This window comes from Procambarus clarkii, chromosome 50 (genome assembly GCF_040958095.1).
Source record: "Procambarus clarkii isolate CNS0578487 chromosome 50, FALCON_Pclarkii_2.0, whole genome shotgun sequence".
Lineage (NCBI taxonomy): Eukaryota > Metazoa > Arthropoda > Malacostraca > Decapoda > Cambaridae > Procambarus > Procambarus clarkii.
Window position 1 is genome coordinate 30,786,182 of NC_091199.1, and position 19,514 is coordinate 30,805,695.

The window sequence follows — 19,514 nt, forward strand, 5'->3', positions numbered from 1 at the left end:
GAGGCTGGTACTGGCTGCCCACCTTCCATTTTCCCTTTTACAAAATATTTTTAAAACGACATTTGATTGTTTTATTCATGTTTTAAATTATGTTTCATACACAAGTTTTGAGAAATGGTAAATACGATTATAAACGTGATGTCATAATGTTTTAATAAAAAGTGTTTTAAATGTTATGATATAATGTTTTAGAGCAACGATTTTTAAAATGTTGATTTTAATTATTAATTATTGGAATTATTAGGTATAATTACATTTACTGCATTTATTTATTTTCTTTTTTTTCTTTTTGAGATATATACAAGAGTTGTTACATTCTTGTACAGCCACTAGTACGCGTAGCGTTTCGGGCAGGTCCCTGGCAACCCGTTCTCGCAAATTTAATAAGTCAATATTGACTTATTAAATATGTGCATAGGTGACATACTTAACATAATAGATACCCTTAAAAAGATTCATAGAAAATACCGACTTTACCTAACCTACTTAGTATGTTAAGATAAGCATCTTATTGCTTCGTAATTACAATTATTACCTAACCTATAATAGATATAGGTTAAGTAATAATTGTAATTACGAAGCAATAAGATTCTTATCTTAAGATACTAACAAGGTTAGGTAAGGTCGGTGTTTTCTATGAATCTTTTTAAGGGTATCTATTATGTTTAGTATATCACCTATGCACGTAGTTAATAAGTCAATATTGACTTTACGAATTTGCGAGAACGGGTTGCCCTGGAATACGATCCCCTGCCGCAAAGAATCGTTTTTTTCATCCAAGTACACATTTTTACTGTTGCGTTAAACTGAAGCTACAGTTAAGGAATTGCGCCCAGTAAATCCTCCCCGGCCAGGATACGAACCCATGACATAGCGCTCGCGGAACGCCAGGCGAGTGTCTTACCAGTACACCACGGAGACTGATTTTATTTATTTAATTTAGAAAAATATTGACAGACAGGGAGAAAAGGGGAGAGATGGAGAGGCAGACAGAAAGAGAGAGGTGAGAAACAAAGGGAGAGATACAGAAGGAGAGAGAGAGAGAGAGAGAAGAGGAATGAGAAGAAAGAGAGGAGAGAGGCAGAGATAGAGATGAAGAGACAGAGAGGCAGAGACAGAGGGGCAGAGACAGAGATGAAGAGGCAGAGACAGAGAGGCAGAGACAGAGGGGCAGAGACAGAGACAGAGAGACAGAGGGGCAGAGGCAAAGACTGAGACATAGAGGTAGAGACAGAGGGGCAGAGACAGAGATGTAGAGGCAGAGACATAGAGGTAGAGACAGAGGGGCAGAGACAGAGGGGCAGAGACAGAGGGGAAGAGACAGAGAGGCAGAGACATAGAGGCAGAGACAGAGAGACAGAGATGAAGAGACAGAGGCAGAGTGGCAGAGACCGAGAGAGAGAGGCAGAGGCAGAAACAGAGAGGCAGAGATAGAGAGACCGAGACAGAGAGGCAGAAACAGAGAAAGTGAAGCAGAAACAGAGAAAGTGAGGCAGAGACAGACAGGAAGAAACAGAGAAACAAGGCGAGAGACAGAGAGGATGAGAAGAAGACAGAACGAGCGGCTGGGTGAGGTGCAGTAGCACTGGGAGCAAGGCGGCGCACACGGGCTGGCTACACCCCTCGTGTGGGAAAATCTGACTCCAATAATTTGTAATTAAAATAAAACATTTCGATAGCTGTGAAGGACCATCACTTTTTGAGAAAAAGTGGAAAACACAATGAGACAATGGATGAAACAGATACCAAGAACTAGTGTCCTATGGATCTTAGTGAAACTGTATTTCTTACGTAAAGGGAGACAAATTAACCTGCACAAAATTTGGAGGTTACATGCTAAAAGATTAATGCATCCCTAGCATTATTCTGGTGCTGGTTCCTCACCAGAGTAAATAAATTATGAAAGTAAATAAGGTTGATTATATAATATTAATTAGAGGTAAATGCACCTCAATATACTACTGGATAGAATAGTAGAGTATGTGGTAAATCAATGGGTTAGTATAATTGATCTCGGGAGATCACTAATACAACTACGGAGTTATTACTACGAGTAAACATGAACAGCTTAGCTGTAAAACTAGAGAGGTGTAATCAGTTGCCACGTTCCACCGATGACGTGTTGCATAGGGCAAATTGTTGCACGTGAGGATGGGGAAGCCTAGCACTTCCCTTGACGTCGACTCGCAGCTGGAAGGCAATTTCATTGTAGAAATCTTCTACATAACAAACTACAAGTACATCCTAAATTAAGTAAATCTTCCTTAAAGGTATGATGATCATTGTAGAAACCTCCTGCAAATATCTGTGCAATTTATGTTCAAGCACTGTAAATTTCTTCTGCATAAATAATGAATATAATCGCATATTTAGATCATAAAACTTCTAAAGACACGTACGGGATTTTGTTAATTTATATACGGCATAACGACAACTAGCCTAAATGTTAACTGTGGCCACATGGTAACAAACAGGAAATAATAGTTGCCGAGCCGCGTGTCCGTTGATGTAGAGAACTGTGCAATCCTTCGTCCTCCAGCAGCTGCTTGAGGGGCGCTAACTATAGAATTGCAGATATACTAACTCTGGGACACGGCTAGATGTGCCAAATGACGTGGCACCGCTCTACTGGTTGTGGGAGCGAAACCAGTAGAGCGGTCGAAACGATCGAAACGTAGCTCTCTGTTGCACGCTACTAAAGGCGTCTGAGTCGTGTGGTGACTGGTCACGTTCTCGCGTCTTCCTCCTCTTCCCGATTGCCCATGTGCGACTCTCGATAGTCATCTCGAGCGTAAATGGATATATATATATATATATATATATATATATATATATATATATATATATATATATATATATATATATATATATATATATATATATATATATTATATATATATATATATATATATGTCGTACCTAATAGCCAGAACGCACTCTTCAGCCTACTATTCAAGGCCAGATTTGCCTAATAAGCCAAGTTTTCATGAATTAATGTTTTTTCGTCTACCTAACCTACCTAACCTAACCTAACCTAGCTTTTTTTGGCTACCTAACCTAACCTTACCTATAAATATAAGTTAGGTTAGGTTAGGTAGGGTTGGTTAGGTTCGGTCATATATCTACGTTAATTTTAAGTCCAATAAAAAAAAATTGACCTCATACATAGAGAAACGGGTTGCTTTATCATTTGATAAGAAAAAAATTATAGTAAGTATATTAATTCAGGAAAACTTGGCTTATTAGGCAAATCGGGCCTTGAATAGTAGGCTGAGAAGTGAGTTCTGGCTACTAGGTACGACATATATATATATATATATATTTTTATATATATATATATATATATATATATATATATATATATATATATATATATATTTATATATATATATATATATATATATATATATATATATATATATATATATATATATATATATATATATTATATATATATATATATATATATATATATATATATATATATATATATATATATATATATGTGTGTGTGTGTGTGTGTGTGTGTGTGTGTGTGTGTGTGTGTGTGTGTGTGTGTGTGTGTGTGTGTGTGTGTGTGTGTGTATATCACGAAAATAAACACGTGTTTAAAAATGTGACAATGTCAGACCACGGAGGAAAAATGAAACAGGAATTTCCTTAAGTACTTTCGTATATTAATACATCTTCAGAAGGAGTGCCTTCTGAAGATGTATTAATATACGAAAGTACTTAAGGAAATTCCTGTTTCATTTTTCCTCCATGGTCTGACATTGTCATATATATATATATATATATATATATATATATATATATATATATATATATATATATATATATATATATATATATATATATATATATATATATATGTATATATATATATATATATATATATATATATATATATATGTCGTACCTAATAGCCAGAACTCACTTTTTGGCCTACTATGCAAGGCCCGATTTGCCTAATAGGCCAAGTTTTCCTGAATTAATATATTTTCTCTAATTTTTTTCTTATGAAACAATAAAGCCACCCATTTCATTATGTATGAAGTCATTTTTTTTTATTGGAGTTAAAATTAACGTAGATATATGACCGAACCTAACCAACCCTACCTAACCTATCCTAACCTATCTCTATAGGTTAGGTTCGGTTAGGTAGCCGAAAAAGTTAGGTTAGGTTAGGTTAGGTAGGTTAGGTAGTCGAAAAACAATTAATTCATGAAAACTTGGCTTATTAGGCAAATCGAGCCTTGCATAGTAGGCTGAGAAGTGCATTCTGGCTACTAGGTACGACATATATATATATATATATGTATATATATATATATATATATATATATATATATATATATATATATATATATATATATATATATATATATTATATTATATATAATATATATTATATATTATATATTATATATATAGAATAGTAGGCTGAGAAGTGCGTTCTGGCTATTAGGTACGACATATATATATATATATATATATATATATATATATATGTATATCACGAAAATAAACACGTGATTAAAAATGTGACAATGTCAGACCACGGAGGAAAAATGAAACAGGAATTTCCTTAAGTACTTTCGTATATTAATACATCTTCAGAAGGAGTCATTCCTTCTGAAGATGTATTAATATACGAAAGTACTTAAGGAAATTCCTGTTTCATTTTTCCTCCGTGGTCTGACATTGTTATATATATATATATATATATATATATATATATATATATATATATATATATATATATATATATATATATATATATATATATATATATATATACATATATATATATATATATGTATATATATATATATATATATATATATATATATATATATATATATATATTTATATATATATATATATATATATGTCGTACCTAGTAGCCAGAACGCACTATTCAGCCTACTATGCAAGGCCCGATTTGCCTAATAAGCCAAGTTTTCATGAATTAATTGTTTTTCGACTACCTAACCTACCTAACCTAACCTAACCTAACTTTTTCGGCTACCTAACCAAACCTAACCTATAAAGATAGGTTAGGTTAGGTTAGGTAGGGTTGGTTAGGTTCGGTCATATATCTACGTTAATTTTAACTCCAATAAAAAAAATTGACCTCATACATAATGAAATGGGTAGCTTTATCATTTCATAAGAAAAAAATTAGAAAAAATATATTAATTCAGGAAAACTTGGCTTATTAGGCAAATCGGGCCTTGAATAGTAGGCCAAAAAGTGAGTTCTGGCTACTAGGTACGACATATATATATATATATATATATATATATATATATATATATATATATATATATATATATATATATATATATATATATATATATATATATATATATATATATATATATATCGTACCTAGTAGCCAGAACGCACTTCTCAGCCTACTATGCAAGGCCCGATTTGCCTAATAAGCCAAGTTTTCATGAATTAATGTTTTTTCGACCACCCAACCTACCTAACCTAACCTAACCTAACTTTTTCGGCTACCTAACCTAACCTAACCTATAAAGATAGGTTAGGTTAGGTTAGGTATGGTTGGTTAAGTTCGGTCATATATCTACGTTCATTTTAACTCCAATAACAAAAAATTGACCTCATGCATAATGAAATGGGTAGCTTTATCATTTCATAAGAAAAAAATTAGAGAAAATATATTAATTCAGGAAAACTTGGCTTATTAGGCAAATCGGGCCATGCATAGTAGGCTGAGACGTGCGTTCTGGCTACTAGGTACGACATATATATATATATATATATATATATATATATATATATATATATATGTCGTACCTAGTAGCCAGAACGCACTTCTCGGCCTACTATGCAAGGCCCGATTTGCCTAATAAGCCAAGTTTTCCTGAATTAATATATTTTCTCAAATTTTTTTCTTATGAAATGATAAAGATACCCATTTCATTATGTATGAGGTCAATTTTTTTTTATTGGAGTTAAAATTAACGTAGATATATGACCGAACCTAACCAACCCTACCTAACCTAACCTAACCTATCTTTATAGGTTAGGTTAGGTTAGGTTAGGTAGCCGAAAAAGTTAGGTTAGGTTAGGTTAGGTAGGTTAGGTAGTGGAAAAAACAATTAATTCATGAAAACTAGGCTTATTAGGCAAATCGGGCCTTGCATAGTAGGCTGAGAAGTGCGTTCTGGCTACTAGGTACGACATATATATATATATATATATATATATATATATATATATATATATATATATATATATATGTCGTACCTAGTAGCCAGAGCGCACTTTTCAGCCTACTATGCAAGGCCCGATTTGCCTAATAAGCCAAGTTTTCCTGAATTAATATATTTTCTCTAATTTTTTCTTATGAAATGATAAAGCTACCCATTTCATTATGTATGAGGTCAAATTTTTTTTATTGGATTTAAAATTAACGTAGATATATGACCGAACCTAACCAACCCTACCTAACCTAACCTAACCTATCTTTAAAGGTTAGGTTAGGTTAGGGAGCCGAAAAAGTTAGGTTTGGTTAGGTTAGGTAGGTTAGGTAGTCGAAAAACAATTAATTCATGAAAACTTGGCTTATTAGGCAAATCGAGCCTTGCATAGTAGGCTGAGAAGTGTGTTCTGGCTACTAGGTACGACATATATATATATATATATATATATATATATATATATATATATATATATATATATATATATATATATATATATATATATATATATATATGTCGTACCTAGTAGCCAGAACGCACTTCTATGCCTACTATGCAAGGCCAGATTTGCCTAATAAGCCAAGTTTTCATGAATTAATTGTTTTTCGTCTACCTAACCTACCTAACCTAACCAAACCTAACTTTTTCGGCTACCTAACGTAACCTAACCTATAAAGATAGGTTAGGTTAGGTTAGGTAGGGTTGGTTAGGTTCGGTCATATATCTACGTTAATTTTAACTCCAATAAAAAAAAATTCACCTCATACGTAATGAAATGGGTAGCTTTATCATTTCATAAGAACAAAATTAGAGAAAATATATTAATTCAGGAAAACTTGGCTTATTAGGCAAATCGGGCCTTGCATAGTAGGCTGAGAAGTGCGTTCTGGCTACTAGGTACGACATATATATATATATATATATATATATATATATATATATATATATATATATATATATATATATATGTATATATATATATATATATATATATATATATATATATATATATATATATATATTGGTGTATACTGGCAGCAGGTTTTCTTTCAAACATGTTTCATTGAATATGACCGCATATTCTGTATTTATTATTTTCTGGTTTAGGGCTTCTATCCCTCTAACTATTTTCTTAGCATCAGGGCTTAATTGAAATAGGAGTTCTCCAAAACTCATTTTCGTACTTTTAAGGTGAAGAAAAGAAGTGATTTACTATAGAGTGTATTACACTTATTTACTCTACCCACCATGGGAGTAAGGACAAGACAAGAACATATCGATGCCAACACAGAAGACAATGTCCAACATAACAGGCCAATTACACTGGATTAATCTTTGTGTTTAGATAGGAGATGCCTCGTATGGGCCAATAAGCCTTCTGCAGCCCCTATGTTTATCCCTTATGTATCCCCCCATGTTTTCACCTTCATTGTATTATCACCTGACCTAATGCGGGTATAAAATCAACTAGTATTGTAAGATCTGTTCACTTGAGAATGAACCATGGAGGTTCGAAACGTCGTGCAAATTATACAAATAAGTGTAATACACTCTATAGTAAATCACTTCTTTTCTTCACCTTAAAAGTACGAAAATGAGTTTTGGAGAACTCCTATTTCAATTAAGCCCTGATGCTAAGAAAATAGTTAGAGGGATAGAAGCCCTAAACCAGAAAATAATAAATACAGAATATGCGGTCATATTCAATGATATATATATATATATATATATATATATATATATATATATATATATATATATATATATATATATATATATATATATATATATATATATATATATATGAGGTGGTGACGAGTATTGATGTCACATTTAATTATTCTGTGTTAAAATATAATTTCGCGTAACATAAATTGATTTATTAAAGTCACGCAGCTAATCGAGGAAATTAAAGTGAAATCATATACATTAAAATAATTTCCTCTAGAATGTTTAATATCAACTAAATAAAGGAGTTCCAGTAAGCAGTAGTAAGCTACGAAATTAAACTTATTAGTAAGTAACTATTTTTAGTAAAAGAAATGATAAACTGGACTCTGTTATAAATCCAACTAAATGTGGAAAGAATTCATGTTTCTGCCAGTCGTTCCTCACGTCGTCACTCTGACTAGGAAGAATCTGGCAATATGTTTAATATAAATCATAATGATGATTAAATCTACAAATCAGTGATTTTAGTAACTACTTGTGGTTAATACAAAGGTTGTATAAGTTACAAAGGTGTATGAAACTGTTGGCTATTTCCAAAATCTCGCTGGGGGTCAAACCCCAAACCATTCCTGACCTCAAGATGGATCACATGTTACTGGCAAAGCCTCCCATACACACCTACAGTGTTTATAACATTGTTTACATAATAGTACTCCCCCCCCCCAACACACACACTCCAGAATCTCCCACACCAAGGAACATAAACCCACCAAAAACACACACACATGCACACACACACACACACACACACACACACACACACACACACACACACACACACACACACACACACACACACACACACACACACACACACACACACATACACACACACACACACACACTGTCTTTTTGGGAATAAAGTATGCAATGCGATATAATCTGGAAGAAAATATGAAGGTTGATGCAATTGAAATACCTGACTTTAGAAGAGGACATTATGGCAACCTTAGAAATTTTTTTAGTGGGTATAATTGGACAGACTTGTTGCTAGGCAAGGAAGTGAATGAGATGTATGTCAAGTTTTGTGAAATATATGATAAAGGCACAAAATTTTTTATACCAAAACAGAGAAGCAGAACTAGGAAACAGGATTGGTTCAACAGAAAGTGAGAGAGGGCCACAGACCAAAAGACACAAAAATGGAATCAATACAGAAAGAGGCCAAACCCCCAAACATACCAGCGATACAAAGATGCGAGAAACAACTACACGGCAGTGAGGAGAGAGGCAGAAAGAAATTTTGAAAAAGGGATTGCAGACAAATGTAAAACAGAACCAGGTCTATTCTATAAATTCATAAACAACAAATTGCAGGTAAAGGATGGTATACAGAGGTTGAAAATGGGAAATAGATTCACGGAAAATGAAAAGGAAATGTGTGAAACATTAAACGAAAAGTTCCAAAGTGTGTTTGTACAAAATGAAATCTTCAGGGAACCAGATACAATAAGAATTCCAGAGAACCATATAGAGCACATAGAGGTGTCTAGAGATGAAGTGGAAAAAATGCTCAAGGAGCTAAATAAGAACAAGGCAGTTGGTCCAGATGGAGTTTCACCATGGGTTCTGAGAGAATGTGCACCTGAGCTCAGCATTCCTCTTCAACTGATTTTTCAGGCATCCCTGTTTACAGGAGTTGTAGCTGATGTGTGGAAAAAGGCTAACATACTTCCAATCTACACAAGTGGAAGCAGGGAAGACCCCCTTAATTATAGACCGGTATCATTGAAAAGTGTAATAGTCAAAATATTGGAAAAAATAATTAAAACTAAATGGGTAGAACACCTGGAGAGAAATGATATAATGTCAGACAGACAGTATGGATTTCGATCTGGAAGATCCTGTGAATCGAATTTACTCAGTTTCTATGATCGAGCAACAGAGATATTACAGGAAAGAGATGGTTGGGTTGACTGCATCTATCTGGTCCTAAAAAAGGCTTTCGACAGAGTTCCACATAAGAGGTTGTTCTGGAAACTGGAAAATATTGGAGGGGTGACAGGTAAGCTTCTAACATGGATGAAAAATTTTCTGACTGATAGAAAAATGAGGGCACTGGTCAGAGCAATGTATCGGACAGGAGAAATGTCACAGGTGGAGTACCACAGGGTTCAGTTCTTGCACCAGTGATGTTTATTGTCTACATAAATGATCTACCAGCTGGTATACAGAATTATACGAACATGTTTGCTGATGATGCTAAGATAATAGGAAGGATAAGAAACTTAGATGATTGTCATGCCCTTCAAGATGACCTGGACAAAATAAGTATAGGGAGCACCACTTGGCAAATGGAATTTAATGTAAATAAATGCAATGTTATGGAATGTGGAATAGGAGAACATAGACCCCACACAACCTATATATTATGTGAGAAATCTTAAAAGTATTCTGATAAAGAAAGAGAGGTGGTTCTAGATAGAAAACTATCACCTGAGGACCACATAAAGAATATTGTACAAGGAGCCTCTGCCACGCTTTCTAACTTCAGATATGCTTTTAAATACATGGATGGCGATATACTAAAGAAAGTGTTCACGACTTTTGTTAGGCCAAAGCTAGAATATGCAGCGGTTGTGTGGTGCCCATATCTTAAGAAGCACATCAATAAACTGGAAAGGTTCAAAGACATGCTACTAAGTGGCTCCCAGAACTAAAGGGCAAGAGCTACGAAGAGAGGTTAGAGGCATTAAATATGCCAAAACTGGAAGACAGAAGAAAAAGAGGTGATATGATCACTACATACAAAATAGTAGCAGGAATTGATAAAATCGATAGGGAAGAGTTCCTGAGACCTGGAACTTTAAGAACCAGATGTCATAGATATAAACTAGCTAAACACAGATGCCGAAGAAATATAAGAAAATTCACTTTCGCAAATAGAGTGGTAGACAGTTGGAACAAGTTAAGTGAGAAGGTGGTGGAGGCCAAGACCGTCAGTAGTTTCAAAGCGTTATATGACAAAGAGTGCTGGGAAGATGGGACACCACGAGCGTAGCTCTCATCCTGTAACTACACTTAGGTAATTACACACACACTCACACACACACACACACACACACACACACACACACACACACCACACACACACACACACACACACACACACACACACACACACACACACACACACACACACACACACACACACACACACACACACACACACACACACACACACACACACACACACACACACACACACACACACACACACACACACACAGGTCAGTAGGACACAGTGTGTGCAGTAGGACGGCGGTCAGTGAACAAGGGTAGGACGTGCAGTCCGCGAATTACTTCAATATTCTCGGGATATTTACGTACCAGTGAGCCCAAAACATAGTTTTTGGTCATATGAAAGGTACAGCAACGCAGTGATAACGCAACATAGTGAATTCTTATAACGTTTGATAAGAAAAAAATTGAAAAAGAACGAGATTGTGGCAAGACGATGGCACCAGAGGCCGCGAAGGGAAGAGTTTTGGACCACGACGTGGGAGGACCTCTGGCTGGGACGTCAACAACAATATCGGACATCGCTTCATAAATCACCTAATTGTGCTGTGGGATGCTTACTCGGAGGTGAGTGCCTCTCAAAGTCAGTCATATAAGGTGTACAGTGTTTTTTATATAGTAATTAGCTTTGAACATAAGTAATTAAAATACGAAAAAGTAGCTCAAGAGCCTCAGCTTGGTATCAGCTTCTCACACCTGTGTGTTACATTACACCGCCACTGACTAGACCTACCCCCCCCCCCTCCTCCTCACCACAACAAGCCAGTGTAAACACACACACACATGCACGCACGCACACACTGGTGACCGCTCACCCTCACTCACCCACCCTCACCCCTCACGTTCCCACGCCTTACACTGTCCCAAGACACCCCCCTACCCCTCCCCCTATACACAAACACCCCCGCACTCAACACACACACACACACACACACACACACACACACACACACACACACACACACACACACACACACACACACACACACACACACACACACACACACACACACACACACGCACACACGCACACACACACACACGCACACACGCACACGCACACACGCACACACGCACAACCTCTCTCTGTACCCACCCGCACTAACCCACCCCCACACACCCTCTCCATCCCCCTCCCTCACTTCCACCTTCCACCTCTCCCCATATACTCACACACCTCCTCTCTCTCTCTCTCCCCCCCCCCTGTCTCTCTCTCTCTCTCTCTCTCTCTCTCTCTCTCTCTCTCTCTCTCTCTCTCTCTCTCTCTCTCTCTCTCTCTCTCTCTCTCTCTCTCTCTCTCTCTCTCTCTCTCTCTCTCCCCCCCCCCTCTCTCTCTCTCTCTCTCTCTCTCTCTCTCTCTCTCTCTCTCTCTCTCTCTCTCTCTCTCTCTCCCTCCCTCCCCCTTTCTCTCTCTCTCTCTCCCTCCCCCTTTCTCTCCCTCTCCCCCTCTCTCTCCCTCTCCCCCTCTCTCTCCCTCTCCCCCTCTCCCTCCCTCTCCCCCTCTCTCTCCCTCTCCCCCTCTCTCTCTCCCTCTCTCTCCCTCTCCCCCTCTCTCTCCCTCCCCCCTCTCTCTCCCTCCCCCCTCTCTCTCTCCCTCCCCCTCTCTCTCCCCCTCCCCCCCTCTCTCTCCCCCTCCCCCCTCTCTCTCCCCCTCCCCCTCTCTCTCTCCCCCTCCCCCTCTCTCTCTCCCCCTCCCCCTCTTTCTCTCCCCCCCTCTCTCTCTCCCCCTCCCCCTCTCTCTCCCTCACCCCCTCTCTCCCTCCCCTCTCTCTCTCCCTCCCCTCTCTCTCTCCCTCCCCTCTCTCTCTCCCTCCCCTCTCTCGCTCCCACCCTCTCTCTCTTCCTCCCCCTCTCTCTCTTCCTCCCCCCCCCCCTCTCTCTCCCTCCCCCCCCTCTCTCTCTCTCTCTCTCTCTCTCTCTCTCTCTCTCTCTCTCTCTCTCTCTCTCTCTCTCTCTCTCTCTCTCTCTCTCTCACACACACACACACTCATAGGGAAATCATGGAAGGGAGACGAACTCTGACTGCCAAACGCAGGACATTCACAACTGGAACAAACACAGAGGATGGGATGGAACAGGAAGCCTGGATGAAGGAAGTACTCCAGCAAATGCAGAATGAATTCAGTGAAGGACTGAGGGTAATGAGGGAGACAGTAGCCAACCTGCAAGATGATTTAAGGGCAGCAAAGGAGGAGATAAGATACCTAAAGGAGACTCTTCCACAATACCAGGCACAAACCGTACCCCAGGGAGATGGGAATGCTACTGTGGAGGGGACCACCACAACCCAGATCTCATTTGCTGAAATGCTTAAAAAGAGCCCTGAAGCTAGGTCTGCGGTTAAGGAAGTTGCCATGGAAGTGGCTTCCTCTCAGGAAGCAGCTAGATGTACTAGCCGGCTGATAGAGAGAAATAGAGCAGTAGTAGTAGCAGGCATTGAAGAACAAACAGGGACCAGACCAAAGGAGCGGAGAGACAAGGACAAAAACATGATTAAAGAGATCCTTAAAGAGGTAAGGATGGGGGGAGCTGAGCGAAATGTTGAAAAGGTTTTCAGGCTTGGAAAGTACAACAAGGACAGAGACCGAATGATAAAGGTGGTTTTCATGAGCGAAATCGCGAAAGAGGAACTGCTAGCAAGGAAGTGTTGTCTAAAAGGTGTAGAGAAGTTCAAGAAAATATTCCTGCAGAGGGATATGACAAGGGAAGAGAGAATACGGACAGCAGACGCGAGGAAGGAGCGCAGGGAGAGAGAAGGAAATCAGAGTACCACAACCCGGAACCCTACAATCCCAGAGCGAAGTGGAGAACCCTCCTCAAACAGTGCAACAGCCACAGGGATTGGGGCACCACCCCCAAATTCTACCCAACAGACACCCAACCTGCCCCATCCCCTGTCAGCCCCCCACTAAGTACCCACCTAGGGCACCCTCCCCCCACCCACCCCCCTCCCCCCACTCACCCCCCTTCTCCCCCTCACCCCTCACCCCAGGACCTCCCTTCCCCCCCATCCCCCATGCCCTCCCTTCTCCCACATGCCTTCCCGTCTCCCCCACCCCCATGCCCTCCCTTCCCCCCCTCCCCCCTAAGCCCCCCACTCTCCCCCACCCCACCTAAGTCTTCCCCTCTCCCCCACTCCCCTAAACCCTCCCCTCTTCCTCACCCACCTCAGCCCTCCCTTTTCCCCCACGCCCCCCAAGCCCTCCACCCTTTTCTCTCCCCCCAAGCCCCCCCATCTCCCCTATCCCCCACAGCCTCTCCTCCCCCCATGCTTCCCCAACCCTCCCTCTCTTACCCACCCCCTGTACCCTCCCCCTCTTATCCACCCCCTGTACCCTCCCCCTCTCCCCCACCACCCCAAGCCCTCCCTCCTCCACCAATCCCCCCGTGCCAGGTCCCCCCAGCTCCCACTCACCCCAGATCCCAAAGGTCCCCCCCAGAAAAGAAGCAGAAGAGAGTCAGTTTCAGGGTGATGTACTCGAACATAGATGGGATCACAAGCAAGACAAGTGAACTAAGGGAAAGAGCACAAGAAGTTAACCCAGATGTAATCGGACTCACTGAAACAAAACTCTCTGGAATCATAACGAATGCCGTGTTTCCCCAGGGGTATACAGTAATAAGGAAAGAGAGGGAAGGTAGAGGAGGAGGCGGAGTGGCCCTACTCATGAGAAGGGAATGGAGTTTTAAGGAGATGGCCATCCCGGGCTGTGAGGAGTTCAGAGACTACATAGCAGGCACCATAACAATGGGAGGACCAAGAATAGTAGTAGCAGTAATATACAACCCTCCACCAAATGACAGGAGACCCAGTCAAGAGTATGAAAACAACAACAAGGCAGCTAACACTATAATTGAGAGGGCAGCCTCTGCTGCCTGTAGAAATAGATCCCACCTGCTCATCATGGGCGACTTCAATCACGGAAAGATTGACTGGGAGAACAAGGAACCGCATGGAGGCGAGGATACGTGGAGAGCCAAACTATTGGAGGTGGTGACAAGCAACTTTTTAACCCAGCATGTCGGAGAACCCACAAGGATGAGAGGCAATGACGAACCAGCGAGACTCGACCTAGTCTTCACTCTGAACGACTCCGACATAAGAGAAATCGGTTTTGAGGACCCAGTAGGAATGAGCGACCACAGTGTACTGGTGTTTGAGTACTTGATTGAAGAAGGGTTATTGAACTCGAGGAGGGATACCGAAACCAAAAGGTTAGCATACCGAAAGGGAAACTATGAGGGGATAAGAAAATTCCTAACAGATATAGCATGGGAAACAGAGCTCAGGGGAAAGACGGCCCAAGATATGATGGATTACATCACGCAGAAGTGCAAGGACGCAGCGAACAAGTTTGTCCCAGTCCAAAAGGAAAACAGAGAAATGAAGATGAGAAACCCATGGTTTAATCAAAGATGTAGGCTAGCTAAGCAGCAAAGTAAAAGGGCATGGAGAAACTATAGGAATAACAGGACACTGGAGAGCAGAGAAAGATACCAGAATGCCAGGAATGAATATGTCAGGATGAGAAGAGAGGCAGAAAGACAATACGAAAATGACATCGCAAGCAAGGCAAAGACTCAGCCTAAATTGTTGCATAGCCACATTAGGAGAAAAACAACAGTAAAGGAACAGGTTATGAGATTAAGGATAGGGGCGGAAGGATTCACTACAAATGACAAGGAAGTGTGTGAGGAATTGAATAAGAAATTCCAGGAGGTCTTCACCTTAGAACAAGGAGAAATTCCAGAGGTAAGTGAGGGAATAGCTAACCAGGAACCACTGGAAGAGTTTGAGATTACCAGTGGGGAAGTAAGGAAGTGTTTACTAGAGTTGGACGTGACAAAGGCTATAGGCCCAGATGGAATCTCCCCTTGGGTTCTAAAGGAAGGAGCAAGAGAACTGAGCCTACCACTCTCCATAGTGTATAACAAATCACTGGCAACAGGGGAACTGCCAGATATTTGGAAAGCAGCTAACGTAGTCCCGATATACAAGAAAGGGGATAGACAGGAGGCACTGAACTACAGGCCAGTGTCCCTAACCTGCATACCATGCAAGCTGATGGAGAAGATTGTGCGAAAAAAACTAGTGGAGCATCTGGAGCGAAGGAACTTTGTAACACAGCATCAACATGGGTTCAGGGATGGCAGGTCCTGCCTCACAGGGTTACTTGAATTCTACGACCAGGCAACAAAAATAAGGCAAGAAAGAGAAGGGTGGGCAGACTGCATATTTTTGGATTGTCAGAAAGCCTTTGATACAGTGCCACACAAGAGGCTAGTGCGAAAGTTGGAGATGCAGGCTGGAGTGAGAGGGAAGGTACTCCGGTGGATAGAGGAATACCTAAGCAACAGGAGACAACGAGTCTGTGTGAGGGGTGAGGTCTCAGATTGGCGAGACGTCACAAGTGGAGTCCCGCAGGGGTCAGTCCTTGGACCTATACTGTTTCTGGTATATGTAAATGATCTCCCAGAGGGTATAGATTCGTTCCTCTCAATGTTTGCCGACGATGCAAAAATTATGAGGAGGATTGAAACAGAGGATGATAGTAGGAGGCTACAAGATGACCTGGATAGACTGAGTGAATGGTCCAACAAATGGCTGTTGAAGTTCAACCCGAGTAAATGCAAAGTAATGAAACTAGGAAGTGGAAACAGGAGGCCAGGCACAGGATACAGAATAGGAGATGAAGTACTTAATGAAACAGACAGAGAGAAAGATCTAGGAGTTGATATCACACCAAACCTGTCTCCTGAAGCCCACATAAAGAGAATAACGTCTGCGGCATATGCGAGGCTGGCTAACATCAGAACGGCGTTCAGGAACCTGTGTAAGGAATCATTCAGAATCTTGTACACCACATATGTAAGACCACTCACCCCAGACTGATAGAGATAGAGGATATAGGACTAGAATAGTCAGAATATTGAGAGGCATCCTGGAGTATGCGGCCCCAGCATGGAGCCCGTACCTTGTCAAGCACAAGACGAAGCTGGAAAAAGTCCAAAGGTATGCTACTAGACTAGTCCCAGAACTAAGAGGCATGAGTTATGAGGAAAGGCTGCGGGAAATGCACCTCACGACACTGGAAGACAGAAGAGTAAGGGGGGACATGATCACAACCTACAAAATCCTCAGGGGAATCGACCGGGTAAACAAGGATGAACTATTCAACACTGGTGGGACGCGAACAAGGGGACACAGGTGGAAGCTGAGTACCCAAATGAGCCACAGAGACGTTAGAAAGAACTTTTTCAGTGTCAGAGTAGTTAGTAAATGGAATGCATTAGGAAGTGATGTGGTGGAGGCTGACTCCATACACAGTTTCAAATGTAGATATGATAGAGCCCAATAGGCTCAGGAATCTGTACACCAGTTGATTGACGGTTGAGAGGCGGGACCAAAGAGCCAGAGCTCAACCCCCGCAAGCACAATTAGGTGAGTACAATTAGGTGAGTACACACACACACACACACACACACACACACACACACACACACACACACACACACACACACACACACACACACACACACACACACACACACACACACACACACACACACACACACACACACACACACACACACACACACACTTTGCTTGCCACTCTCCATAGTGTATAGTAAGTCACTAGAGACGGGAGACCTACCAGAAATATGGAAGACGGCGAATGTGGTCCCAATATACAAAAAGGGCGACAGACAAGAGGCACTGAACTACAGGCCAGTGTCCTTGACTTGTATACCATGCAAGGTGATGGAGAAGATCGTGAGAAAAAACCTGGTAACACATCTGGAGAGAAGGGACTTCGTGACAAATCGCCAACATGGATTCAGGGAGGGTAAATCTTGCCTTACAGGCTTGATAGAATTCTACGATCAGGTGACACGGATTAAGCAAGAAAGAGAGGGCTGGGCGGACTGCATTTTCTTGGATTGTCGGAAAGCCTTTGACACAGTACCGCATAAGAGGCTGGTACATAAGCTGGAGAGACAGGCAGGTGTAGCTGGTAAGGTGCTCCAGTGGATAAGGGAGTATCTAAGCAATAGGAAGCAGAGAGTTACGGTGAGGGGTGAGACCTCCGATTGGCGTGAAGTCACCAGTGGAGTCCCACAGCGCTCTGTACTCGGTCCTATCTTGTTTCTGATATATGTAAATGATCTCCCGGAGGGTATCGATTCATTTCTCTCAATGTTTGCGGACGATGCTAAAATTATGAGAAGGATTAAAACAGAAGAGGACTGTTTGAGGCTTCAAGAAGACCTAGACAAGCTGAAGGAATGGTCGAACAAATGGTTGTTAGAGTTTAACCCAACCAAATGTAATGTAATGAAGATAGGTGTAGGGAGCAGGAGGCCAGATACAAGGTATCATCTGGGAGAGGAAATTCTTCAGGAGTCAGAGAAGGAAAAAGAATTGGGGGTTGATATCACGCCAGACCTGTCTAATGCAGCACATATCAAGCGGATAACATCAGCGGCATATGCCAGGCTGGCCAACATACGAACGGCATTCAGAAACTTGTGTAAAGAATCATTCAGAACTTTGTATACCACATATGTCAGGCCAATCCTGGAGTATGCAGCCCCAGCATGGAGTCCATATCTTGTCAAAGATAAGACTAAACTGGAAAAGGTTCAAAGGTTTGCCACCAGACTAGTACCCGAGCTGAGAGGTATGAGCTACGAGGAGAGACTACGGGAATTAAACCTCACTTCGCTGGAAGACAGAAGAGTTAGGGGGGACATGATCACCACATTCAAGATTCTGAAGGGGATTGATAGGGTAGATAAAGACAGTCTATTTAACACAAGGGGAACACGCACAAGGGGACACAGGTGGAAACTGAGTGCCCAAATGAGCCACAGAGATATTAGAAAGAACTTTTTTAGTGTCAGAGTGGTTGACAAATGGAATGCATTAGGGGGTGATGTGGTGGAGGCTGACTCCATACACAGTTTCAAGTGTAGATATGACAGAGCCCGATAGGCTCAGGAATCTGTACACCTGTTGATTGACGGTTGAGAGGCGGGACCAAAGAGCCAGAGCTCAACCCCCGCAAACACAACTAGGTGAGTACAACTAGGTGAGTACACACACACACACACACACACACACACACACACACACACACACACACACACACACACACACACACACACACACACACACATACGAATCACAAAACTCACACACATAAACAAACATTCCAAACACAAACACACATACAAAACAAATAAAAACCAAATTGTATAAACACATACCAAACACACAAACACAGACAAACACACAAACACAATAGACACATTCCACACACAAAAAACATTCCAAACACACACGCACAGATACATACTAAACACATATATATATTCATACACAGACAAATACACACACCAAACACACAAACAAACACACAAACAAACACCAAACACACAGAAACACACACAAACACATCAAACACACATAAACACACACCAAACACACACACACACACACACTCGAGGTGAGGTGAAGCTGAA

General features: G+C 40.8%; 1 protein-coding gene across 2 annotated transcripts in view; it reads left to right on the plus strand.

Moving 5' to 3' along the window:
• LOC138351627 (angiopoietin-2-like) overlaps window positions 1-19,514 on the plus strand; it is a 289,479-nt gene that overhangs the window by 167,341 nt on the left and 102,624 nt on the right. The window lies entirely within an intron of this gene.